The sequence below is a fragment of the Convolutriloba macropyga genome, chromosome 4 (genome assembly GCF_964194025.1).
Source record: "Convolutriloba macropyga chromosome 4, txConMacr16.3, whole genome shotgun sequence".
Lineage (NCBI taxonomy): Eukaryota > Metazoa > Xenacoelomorpha > Acoela > Convolutidae > Convolutriloba > Convolutriloba macropyga.
This window is the reverse complement of record NC_134471.1, coordinates 49,762,407-49,775,264: the sequence shown is the minus strand read 5'-3', so window position 1 is coordinate 49,775,264 and position 12,858 is coordinate 49,762,407. Positions and strand designations below refer to the sequence as shown.

Here is a 12,858-nt window from a genome sequence, read left to right as displayed (position 1 = left end):
TGAGGCTCCAGAGCTAATCCCCTAGGTAATTAGACAAAAGGAAAAGATCCAATTTCAAAACTTTGCATGTTAAAGGCAAAAATGTTTAGCTGATCAGAAAGCAGAACGTTAGGGTTCGTCATCCCTTTGGTTACTTCTTCGTCGGTCATCCAGCACAGTATTTTGGCAGGGTTATAGTAGCCAAAGGTGCTTCAGTTATACAACTTTGACCTGTTATACAACTTTGACCAGTTATACAACTTTAGCCTAATTGTTGTGATAAACTTATTAAATAGATCATTTGAAGCTAGGAACTATATCAATAAGACCACCGGTACCAGTTATTGGTTCCAACGGTTTATATCTATCTTTCCTTCAAGCCCCGTCCGTTCCTAGCTTGGACGGGTGAATAAAAGAAGACTGAATGCGATTTCATATCTTTAAAACTTCCAAGACCAAAACCATAATTTTTGCAGATTCCCAATTGAAACATCTCCGATTTCCAAATATTAACATCCTATCACTTCCAGGAAAGCAAATTCGACATCTATCAGAATTCTTACCCGAAAAAAGGCAATACGACAATATAGTTTTATACATTGGTGGAAACGACATCTTCACCGGCTCAACACCATCGAACAAAGAACCAGAAGAAACAGCTGAAGAACTTGCCTTACTAGCCGAAGAACTTGTGCCCCTTGCGACAGAGAAAGTATTTGTAATTGGCATCCCATCACGAGGAAGCGACAGTGCGAGTAAAATGAAGGCCAAAGCAACAAACGAATTCATCAACAAATTACAAAAAAAAGAGTAAAAAGTGGGAATACAGAGGCATCACTGAAGAAGTTTATTCCCCGGAATTACACCTGAGTAACGACGCCGTCCACCTCAACGGGAAGGCCCTTGGAGGAATCTGCTCCATATTAAAGAACAAAATCCTACGCACAAATTTCAGCGCAAACATAGACAAACAAGACCATCCAAAGGAATACCACTGTGCTGGGAACTGCGAGTGTGGTTCGTACAACCCCACGAATTACCAACGGTACCAGTAATTGGTTCCAAAGGTAAAAAAGTTTTTCTTTCCCCAATTTATTAGTTCCACCCGTTTAAACTTCGAATTTTTCTATAAATCACACACACAACGGAATGAGTTCCAAAACATCTGGTAAACAAATTCAATTAGAGGGTATGAGTATCCAATGTGAAACCTGTTCTAAGTCAATTGGTAAAAAAGAGGCAATCTTCCTTTGCGTATGCTGTGCCACAATCATGCACATGTCCCCAAGCTGCACAAAACTTAGCATCGAAATAATAAATGCACTTCAACAGGTCAATCAAAACGTTCTGCTTCTATGCAACGCTTGCGTACAGCAGAACAAACGTGATGTGATTCTGGACATCAAAAAGTCCACCACAAAAACAGAACAATCTAGAAATAAAAGAGGACATTCAAACCACAATCAAAGAAACTAATAGCAGCAAAATAAATTAAATTGAGAATAAACTGCCAAAAGCTAACAACAACATTGAAAAAAACCCCACAGTAAAGGCTAGAACTGCAAATGACCTGGCAATCAGAATAAGAGGAATAGATGAAATTAAGAAAGAAACCGCTCGTGAAAGAGCTGAAGAAGATATACAAGAAATACAGTCAATCCTCAAATTCCTCAAGCTAGACTGCCAAATTACGGACTGCTGGCGCATGGGTGCTTTCAAAGATGGAAGGCATCGTACCATTCTTGCAACCATGCCATGCATGTATGACAAACGCATCTTACTACTCTCACTCTCAAGATTAAAACGATATAGCAAAACAGTGTACATTAGCAAAGACTACTCCCTACAAGAAGAAGAGCAACTGAATAACTGTCTGAAAAAGCGAAAAGACTTAATAGACGCAGGTTTCCCCAGAAAAAACTTGAAAGTAATGAATCTGACTTTATACGAAAAACAAGATGAAAATTGGGTCGAGTACTTAGACAATGCTCGGTATTCCACCTGACTCGCAAAAAATACAGACAAAAAACAAGAGGTATCAATTCTAACGTTTAATTTACATAGTTTCATTGATCTACCACGAAGATTTGCATTTGCAAACGCTATTGTCCCCTACAATCCAGACATTCTTTGCCTAACCGAGACATGGCTCACAGAAGAAGTTCCAAACGAAGCACTCTTTCTCAAAAATTATGTCATTCACAGAAATGACAGAACTTCAAAATGCAGTGTCTCAAAACATGGAGGTGTTCTAGTGGCGGTAAAAGACAACATTCAATCTACAGAATTGTTCGTTAAGAACACATGTGAGGTTTGCCTAATTGTAAAAATTAACACTAAAAATGACTCAATCCTAATTGTCTGCATTTACAACCCACCTAAAGGCAGCCCATACAGATGGTGCAAGCAGAAGTTTGAAGACCTCACACATACGCTAAAGTTTTTAGAGAAGAAAACAAAGCCAAAATCAATCATCATTACAGGAGATCTCAACTTCTCAACCACTGACTGGAAACAAATGTCGTCACCAGATGAACTTGACAACACCTGGCTCAACTATTTCGTAAATGAAAATTTTGAACAAATGCTAAACTTCACTGACCTTTTGGGGTACAAAAAACAGCTAGATGTCTTCCTAACAAACGAACCACAATTTTAGATCAAATCGAAAATCGAAACCAAAATTAGTAATAACTATGCCCTCAACAACAAAAAATGCTCAGATCATTACGCTTACATAACACGATACGAATACAACTACGATCAAGCGACCGATCGCAGCAGACCAAAATACGCTTACAAAAAAATAGATTGGATTAAATTCAACTGCAACATCTCAAAAAACCCATTTAACCCCTATTGTTACAGTAACGTTGACGAACGTCTTAAACAGTGGTATGAATGGTTCAATCGCCTTTTCGATCAAAATGTCCCAGGAATAACTAGGCACAGATCACAGCTCCCCCCGTGGGTGTCAAAAAGCACATCCCATAAAATGAAAAAACTATCAACTTTGAAACGAAAAGCAATTGCCCATCCAAGTCCTGCTCCAAGCACACTAAACAAAATAGATTGTCTCGAAGAAAAAGTCAACACACTTTGTAAAAACGATCAAGTCATCTATGAAAGCGAGATTTTCGCAACACGTCAATTCAGCGTTATTCAAAAATATTTACGATCAATTAAAAAAGTCACACCATTCCCAAGCGAGATGCACCTAAATGAACAAACTGCTAACAACAATGAAGAGAAAGCCGAGTTATTCAATTTATTTTTCCAGAGTGTTTTCAATTCAAAAATATCAAATGTTGAGAACCAGTTCAATTTTGAAGACAAAGATCTTAATCGCTTTGATATTTCAGAAAAAGAAATTGAAAGTATACTAAACAAACTTGATACTAGTAAAGCCAACGGCCCTGATGATACAAGTAACCTTTTTCTGAAAAATCTATCAAAAACAATAAGCACACCCTTACTTCTACTTTTTCAAACATTCATTAACAAAGGTAAATTTCCAGCATATTGGAAACAAAGTGACATAACATCAATACACAAAGAGGGCGATAAAGCCGCAATCAAAATGTATAGACCAATTAGTTGCCTATGTTGCCTCTCAAAAGTTTTCGAGAAACTTATTTTCAACAAACTCTATGAGCATGTTAAAGGAACACTTCACGATTCCCAGTTTGGTTTTCGGCCTCAACGTTCAGCAATTATTCAAATGTTATGCTTTCTAGACCAACTGTACAAAGAAGTCGACTCAATTGCACATGATGAACTTTTCGTTTTCTACCTAGATTTCCAGAAAGCATTTGATACAGTACCACACCACCGCGTTGTTGCAAAACTGTCGGAATCAGGGATCGGGGGAAAAGCGGTCAGATTAATAGCCAACTACTCTGACGACAGAAAACAACGCGTTCGCATTGGAACCTCAACGTCGAGCCTTCGTGACGTCACTAGCGGCGTACCGCAGGGTTCAATCCTGGGGCCACTGCTTTTTCTCGTCTACATAAATGATTTACCACAAAAAATCAAATACAGTAAAACCTACGGTTATGCAGATGATTACAAATTGCTCTCTAATAACAAACATGAACTTCAAACTGATCTCCAGAAATTAAATGAATGGTGCAATAACAACGAAATGCGCCTCCATGAAAACAAATGCAAGATCCTCTGTTTCAAGAAAAAGTCACTCTTTACAATAAAAAATGAAACTGTCAACATCTCGTCTCATCAAAAAGATCTCGGAATACAAGTTTGTGATAACCTCACTTGGCATCAAAACGCAAGCACACGAGCCTCCAAAACTCTTAAAGCACTTTGGTACCTCAGAAGAAATCTTCACCACAGAACTCTCCCTCAAGTTAAATTAAGCGCATACACGGGTTACATTGTACCAATTATATCCTACGCCTGCCAAGTGTGGTATCCGTCTAAATGCGATCTAGTACTCATCGAAAGAATCCAAAAAAGTGCGACGAAATAGATAATAGGTTCTTCTCTCACATATAAGGAGCGTTTAATCAAACTGAAAATTCTACCTCTGTCTTTTTACTTCGAACTTCACAGCTTATTACTACTATGTGATCTCATAAACAATAAATACAACATTGCCATAGATAAGTTTATACATTTCAACAACAATAATCGGACGAGACAAGGCGCGAAATGTGAAATAACTTACGAAATAACGATTATTCAAAAGCGACGAAAATTTCTGGTCGAGAACAGCCTATCTCTATAATATTGTCAAACAGACAAACTTTACAGACAACAAAAATTTAAAATATCGGATCAGCGACATTTATTGGAAATTCTTATTTAGAAGTTTTCACGAAATTGACATGTGCACTTGGAGAATTTGCTGCCTGTGCAAAAACTGTAACCCCATTTCAAAAATATCTCATTTATAACGATCAACAAGGGTGCTTCAACCCGTGCATTGCAGAAGCCTGAACTACTACTACTACTACTACTACTACTACTACTACTACTACTTTAAAAGATATCGAGCGTGAAGAAAAGACGCTTTAATTTGACAATGTATAATATATACAAGCAGTTGGATATTTAGTTAAACAGCGAAAAAATACCAAAACTAAGGTCTTTCTTATTATATCCTGCCGCTTTGTGGTCATAAAAAAAGACTTTATTAATCATAACATTCATAAGTAGTAGTAGTAGTAGCAGTAGTAGTAGTAGTAGTAGTAGTAGTAGTAGTAGTAGTAGTAGTAGTAGTAGTAGTAGTAGTAGTAGTAGTAGTAGTAGTAGTAGTAGTAGTAGTAGTAGTAGTAGTAGGAGAGTCTTTAGGGTCGGAGCCCTCGGGTGTGGAAACCTTCAGTTTTCGTTTGGCACGAGTTTTTTCATTGGATTGCAGATTCCACAGAAGTCTCCAAGTGCAGCTGTCGAGTTCGTTATAGCTTCTGTGGAATAGTTTTGGTACATCTCTGTCAGAAGTTTCTTTGTCATTGGCGTCTCCGTTGTCCTACTGATGATGTTGAATAGCTTTGCGGCTCTGAAGAAGAAGTTTTCGTCTGATTTATGTAGTCGGTGTTTGGGGAGTTCAAATTCCTGCTTTTGTCTTGTTTCGTTGTCTTTTCGCTTTGGCAGTTTGTCTTCGGGGACGTAGTAATTGCCTTCTATCATTGAGAGGAGATAGAGGACATCGTGCACTTCCATGTACATGGAGAGTGGGAGTATTTTGATGGTATTCGTCGTTTCCACCGCATATCCACTTTGTTGCCTTTTGCTGGATCTTCTCGATTGATTTCATGTCAGTCTTCGAAGGGTACCAGACTTGGGAGGCGTAAGTGAGTACGGGCACTACGTATCCTATGTAAGCGTTCAGTTTTGTTTCCATTGAGGTTCTGCTCGAAACATTTCGTTTTAATGTGTAGAAGGCTTTCCACGCTTTGGTTGTTCTAAGTTGGCAGTTTGCGCTCCAAGAGAGATTTCGAGACATTACGACTCCGAGATCTTTTTGGGTGGCAACAATGGTCGGGTGGCAACAATAAAAAGTAACAGAGTTTGACCATTGGAGTCTTTTCCATTATAGCCCCCCATTATGGTATAATTACCATGTTTGGGGGGATATAGGTTATCTGACCACTAAGCTGGGGGGCTATAATGGGAAAGACCCAACCATTGTTATAATACTGCCTGGAGTGTGGTTATTTATTTCAGTACATAAGTGTAACTAAATTAAATTAAGTTAATTCTTAGCACGACCAGGTAGTGTTGAATTCATGAGTCGTGTTTTAGTGAACTTTTTTTTAAAATCTGACAGATTTCCAACTAACCGACCCATAAGTTGTATATTGTTTACTATCAGAAAAAGATTTATAAAATTTTTTCAATTCTTTTGGGAAGGTTTTTTTACTTTTCCAAACCCCTTAGTTATTTAGGAAGTGAATTCCAATCCTTTGATGCAGTTTTTGTAATTGGTCATTTATCTCATAGCACAATCCTACCCAACTATGTTAACTATACCATAAAAGGTTATAATTGGAGCGAACCGAAAGAAAGAAAAATCCAAACAACTCCTAAAACAAGCTATTCCGTAGCTATTGTTGTTGTTGTAGTTGTTGTTGTTGTTGTTGTTGTTGTTGTTGTTGTTGTTGTTGTTGTTGTTGTTGTTGTTGTTGTTGTTGTTGTTGTTGTTGTTGTTGTTGTTGCGGATTTACAGTTGTGCTGAAGGGTCTAAAATCCCAGTCATCAAATTAAAATAATGTCCAATAGTTTCTACAGTTTTGACAATCGCAGAACAATTGCCAAGTGCAAATATTTCGCTCAGAAAATTTCTTCTCGAAAAAATTCCACATTGTACGTAATATTCGGTTTTTCAGTCCAGATGGTTCCCTAAAGTTTATTAAATTTTCTAGACGGTTTGAAATTCGACAGGTTTTAAAGGTGAATTCGCTGCGCGCTTTCTCTGTTCTAGTTTTCGTCATTTTGAAAATTTAGTTGTTCCTTGTTTCTTTCGTATGTACTTCAGGTAGCTCGATGCCGCTATTCTCTTCTTTCAAAGCTTTTGAAACCAGCAATAGATCGTTAAGTTGGATAAACATTGGTAATAGCAATATGTTTAATAGTCGAAGCTGGCTTTTGTATTCTGTATCTTCATTTCCCGTTATCCATTGGACTACCTTTTTTGAAACTTTTCCAGAATTTGAATTTCAGTTCTTCCTGCAGTCAAGCACGTGAAACCATACAGCAATACCGGCAAGAATTAAGGATTTATATAATCCCAATTTCACAAATATGTTGTTTCCACGATACATCAGCCGCCACGTGAATACCAAGATCTTGACAGTCGTGAATTTCGCCAAATCTTTTCCCATCAATTTGTACTCTTGATTTCTGCCTCTGAAACTCAGATACGCACACTTGTCTATTGCCAGCTCCATTTTATTTTGGATTATCCAGTTCTCAATCCCATGTAGATCATCTTGGACTTCCCAGTAGCTTCTTTGTACAGCCAAAATTTTAAGATCATCAGCGAAGATAAGGTCTCAGAAAACATCAAAACATCTGGAAGATCGTTAATAAATATACAGAACAGTATAGGGCCTAGGAGTGACCCCTGTGGTACCCCGCTTGTTATATCGAGTATCCTCGAACTGTTATTGTCCACACGCACATATTGTCGTCGATCACTCAAGTAGTCGATTAAAATTTCGAGCAAACATCCTCCATCTCCAATGTCAATCAATTTTTGAATTAACTCATAATGTGGTACTTTGTCAAAAGCTTTTGAGAAGTCAGTGTAGAAAGCAATAATCTCTGATTGAGGGTCGTGATCAAGAGTTTCATATATTCTTTTAAGAAACAGCAGCATATTTGTTTGCACAGGTCTTCTCCTTACAAAACCATGTTGACTCTTAGATAGGAAAATTTGAAAATGATTATACAAGGCAATGTGTATACATTTTTCCAGAATCTTGCTATCAATTTTCAATAGTGAGACAGGCCGGTAGTTTTCAACTTTTCTTTGGTCTCCTTTTTTGAAAATAGGCGTTATGGCAGCAACTTTCCAGCTATCGGGTATTTTCCGCAGCCTTTTTATGTTCCGAAGGACAGAATGCATGATACTGCAGAGATTCTTGCTCGTCTTTACGTAAAAAATCGGAGGTATACCGTTCGGTCCTCTGGATTTTGAGGCATCAATATCATCCATTTTATTTCTGATGGTACTCTTCGAGATGTCAAAATTTGTGAGAGAGGGTTTCTGTACTTTTAAATCTTTCAAACTGAAATTAGTTTTTGGGGAGAACACGGAGTGAAAAAATTGAATTAACATATTTACTTGTTCTCTTCGAGGTGAACTTTGCTTGGTATCATTCATCAAAACTTTGGGCAGGCAGGCAGATTTGTTTAGGCTTTTCAGATGTTTAAAAATTCTGTCTGTATCTCTCGATCCCAGTAAATTTTCTTGGTACACAACTCTGTCTTCTTCAGCTGAATCAGTGACTTTGATTTCCAGTTTTAGAACCAACTGTTTTCTGTAAGATATTGGTTTATTCTCCAATAAACGTTTCTGTGTCTTCAGCTTATTAATCAGATTTGAAGTACCACAGGAAATCCAAGGTGGCAGTGATTGTCTATGCCTTGTTCTTTTCGGGACATACAAATAAAAAATTCCGTCAAGATACCTTGTGAATTGTTCGCTCATTTTGTTGATGTTGATGTAACAAATTGATTGGAACGGTTTTTCAACAAGATGCTCGTTTATAGCGTCATAGTCAGCATTTCCAAAACTTCTAAAGTTCTGTATTAATGGTTTTGTTTCAGTAACTGGGTTTTCTAAGGATAGACGAATAGCTTCATGGTCAGTTAGATTATAGATAGATGGAAAAGATTTGTCTAATTCAGCGGATAGATGACAATTTTGATAGAAAGCAGTATCCAAGATGTTGTTTCCACATGTCGGGAAGTCGATAATTTGCCGAAACAATTTTTCCTCAAACATTTCGATGACTTTGCCTTCAGTCTCGTTGGTCCTATACAGTAACTTCCAGTTTGCTTCTGGAAAATTAAGGTCTCCACAGATGGCAATTGGTTTGTTTTTAGGAATGTTTCTCAGGAGCAGTTGGAAGTCCTCTATCGTGTATTGATATGAACTTGATATGTGTGGATTGTAGAACGCATATAGAAATACTTGAGTGTCATTCAGAGTAATTTTACACGCTACACATGAGTTGGGTAGAGTGGAATTTAATTTTTCCGATATCAGAGTATTTTTCACAGCAATGAGGGTACCTCCATGCGCATTTCTATCTCCAATCGTGGCCCGATCACTTCTATAAATTTTGTAATCGTTATGAAAGAGTTCGGAGTCATGAATGTTATCGTTCAACCAGGTTTCGCATAGACATAGAACATTATAATCTGAGTTAATTACTGCATTTACGAATTTTGATCTTCTTTCGATATTTACTGAGCTTCTTGTATTTAGTTGGAGGATATGGAGAAAGCCTCCTAGTCAGTGGGCATTCGGTACATCCAACTGAACTTTGACCCCATCATTGTAAAGTTCAAGATTTCGAATTTTCAATTTCTCCTTAGGTACACCTCCGTCAAGCAGCTCCTTTCGTTTTTTTAACATTTGATTTTCTTTCAGTGCGTCATCCCTCGACAACGCTGGCAGCATTTAAATGTTTCTTTCGACGAAACTATTTCAGAATTCTTGACATTTTGCAAGAGTGATTCTTGTTTCCTGTTCATTTGTCAAGGTTACTAATATCGCCCTTGGCTTTTTTCTATCATTTCAAAATTTTCCAAGTCTTCGTTACATGTGCAATTGCACCTATCGAATTGAGCAGATCGTTAACTTCATCGTTTGCTGGGACAAGATTTTCCCCTTTCGTTTTATTAGGATCCTCAGGTATCCCTTGTATTCTTATACATTTATTGATATTGTGACTTTTCGAGTTTACATCAGTTTTAACTCCTTTAGGTTTTCCTGAAGTAGTTTCAACAGCAACGACAGCAGCATATGTTTTTTCAACTTTGTCACATGTCATTTTCGTAACATTTCCAATTTTCTCATCCAGTAAGTCCGTTAATCGCTTTTCCATATTCTTCAGTTTTTCCACAACATCCAAGCTATCGATTTTTTCAGCAACTTTTGCCAGGGTTCGACAACGAATAACGTTATCCCTTTCATTTTGTTCAACACAATCATTGCAGAGTAGCATGGCATTCATACCAAGCTCTTTAATGCCAGTAATTGCAGCTGGAGAAAGAGCTGTACATTCAGGAGTCAGATGCGTGTTACAATTACATGCCACACCAGTATAACTCTTTTCGTTCGCGTTAACGGTCTTCTTGCAAGTTTTACAATTTTTCCCTATTTCGTGTTATATTATTTTCTGAGCAATACCAAGGATCTTAATTGCTAGGAATTTCTCAAAAAATAATCTTAACGACTGGGACTTCAGGTTAAAAGTTCTGATCCGGACCACGGAACTTAATCTCTAGGAACTTCACAGAACTTAAACTAACCGCAAAGTTGATTATTTGTTGGCGGAATTTTCTTTCGTTGTTTTTGGGGTTTGCTATTTTTCTTTTTGCAAATTCGCTTCAAATCACCGATGTTTCGTACGATTGAGAAGAGCGTTTTCAATTCGAGAAATGGATCCAAGTGAAGCTTACTGTACTTTTTCAACACCTTCATATCCTTTTGCTTTCGGCGAGATAAGAGATTCTTGACTATATGCAACACTGGTATCTCAGTTTCTTTCAATTTGTTGTAGACTTCAGGAGCGCCTTCTCTGACACAATAAACAACTCCAACTATATCAACTTTTTGTTGTAGACGTTCAATTTCAACTTTTAATTGATCACCGTTGAGGGGTGTTCTATTATCGCTTGTCGGGCTTGTTACCGTATTATTGATAATATCGTGCCACAATATAATTTTGGTGTTTTTTTCAACGTATCGCAATCGATTTTGTATTATCTTGTCTTTATCTTTAGCCTTTGGATGTAGATTGTATCCTGGTTTCGAGATGACCTTCCCTCTGAGTCGTTTTCGAATGTTATCCCACTTTTCCAGAGAATGATGCAGTGAGCTAGCTCCAACAATCAACATTACAAAAGGGGCAACCACGGCTACCCTGACATTCAATTATATCTGAAACTATTTAATAAGTTTATCACAACAATTAGGCTATGCACCGTTAATTAAGAAAAATATGAGTCAAGGGACTTCATACATTGCATTTTACATGCCATGAATAGAAATCTTTTGTGGCTTTTATCAGGAGAGACAAAACAATCAAGACCTGGAACAAAAACAGAGTGGTCATCCGGTGTTGTTAAAAAGACGTTGAATAAAAATCCTTACAGCAGAACTTCCCGAAAGAACAAAATCTCAACGCAAACAATCGTCTTAAAAATGGGCATAAGCAAAGGTTTTTAGTCCAATACAGAGGAAACATCATTTGTGTGCTGTTCAAATCATTTTCACAACGAGAAATTTAAGAACTTGCGTGCTCACCTTCTGATAGAGATTCGAAATCGGTTGTGGTATATAAAGTTAAATGTAATGGATACAAATCCATTTCTGGCGGCATGTAGTTATAACGGCGACCAGACAATAGATCGAAAGAACAAGATCGAGAACAGAAAAATTGGGACAATAGACCGAAAATCAATCTATTCTTATTGGTTGAAATTAAGAGTTTTTTCGAGCTGAAATATAATGACCACATTATGGCCATGCCTCGCGAGCCATACCTTAGCGGCCCGTGGGACTTAATATGAAGCTATCACAACCGAACAAAATATCACAACAGAACATGTTATATGCTGTATAATAAATGAGCGCTCAAATCTGATTGGCCAATACGCAAATCGAACAATTTAATTTTCAATCTATTGTCCCAATTTTCCCTTTCAATCTGTTGTCTTTGGATTTATTGTCCTAGCACCAGTTGTAACATGCAACTGGCCAATCTAGCGGCATGATACCACTAGAATTTCAGAACATCAAAAGAAAGACTCAACGGTAGGACATCGTTGAATGTTGTGGTACATCGCATAAGTTTAATTGGGACATATTCGACGCATTTTGCCGGTTTGAAAAACTAATGACAAATGAAGCAATCTATATCAGCAATTCAAAACCGTTAGTAAATACACGTGATAAATACCGGGACTTAATAAATTGATCATTTCCCCTTTTCAAATCGTGTGATTTCAGATTTACTGTAGCTAGGAACACAAACGAGCTTTTTTCGTGTCCAAGAGTGCCCGATTGGGTTCTAACGCATATTCCGATAATTTCCAAGACCCGTCCCTTCCTAGCTTAGACGGGTGCAATCCGATGAGGTTCCACACATTGAAGACATCAACCCAGAGGAATTTATTAATAGCTTACTCACCAGCGAAAAACCTATTTTTTCCAAATTTCAACATTTTATCACTCCCCGGAGCACAAATACGACACGCTTCCGATTATATTAGCCCATGAAAAAGACGTTTACAAAACAATCGTTTTATTCATCGGTGGTAACGATTTATTATACGGCGACCGACTTACGGCTAAAGAGCCAATCGACGTTGCTGAGGAACACAGAAAGCTTGCAAACGCATTAGTGCTAGTAGCAAAAGTTTTTGTTATTGAAAAAACACCTCGAGGCAAATCGACAAAGCGTACAGTCGCTACAAACAGTCTGATTCAATCCCTGAGTCGCAACGCGATATTGCACGAACTATACAGCAACGTACATCATTTTGACGATGACGGGGTGCACCTGAACATTTTCGGCCTTAACGAAAATCTTAAAAAACAAAATACTATACGAAAACTACTCAATCGCAACTGACAGCAGAGGCCATCCGAGCACATAAAATGTGCAGTTACGTGCA

At 37.7% G+C, this 12,858-nt stretch overlaps 1 protein-coding gene across 1 annotated transcript in view; it reads right to left on the bottom strand.

Moving 5' to 3' along the window:
- LOC142337724 (TGF-beta receptor type-2-like) overlaps positions 1-11,155 on the bottom strand; it is a 155,969-nt gene extending 144,814 nt beyond the window's left edge. Inside the window, exon 1 of the mRNA XM_075387186.1 lies at positions 11,128-11,155. The gene's annotated coding sequence lies outside the window, so the exon portion shown is untranslated. The remainder of the gene's footprint in view (positions 1-11,127) is intronic.
- Positions 11,156-12,858: the final 1,703 nt, after the last annotated feature.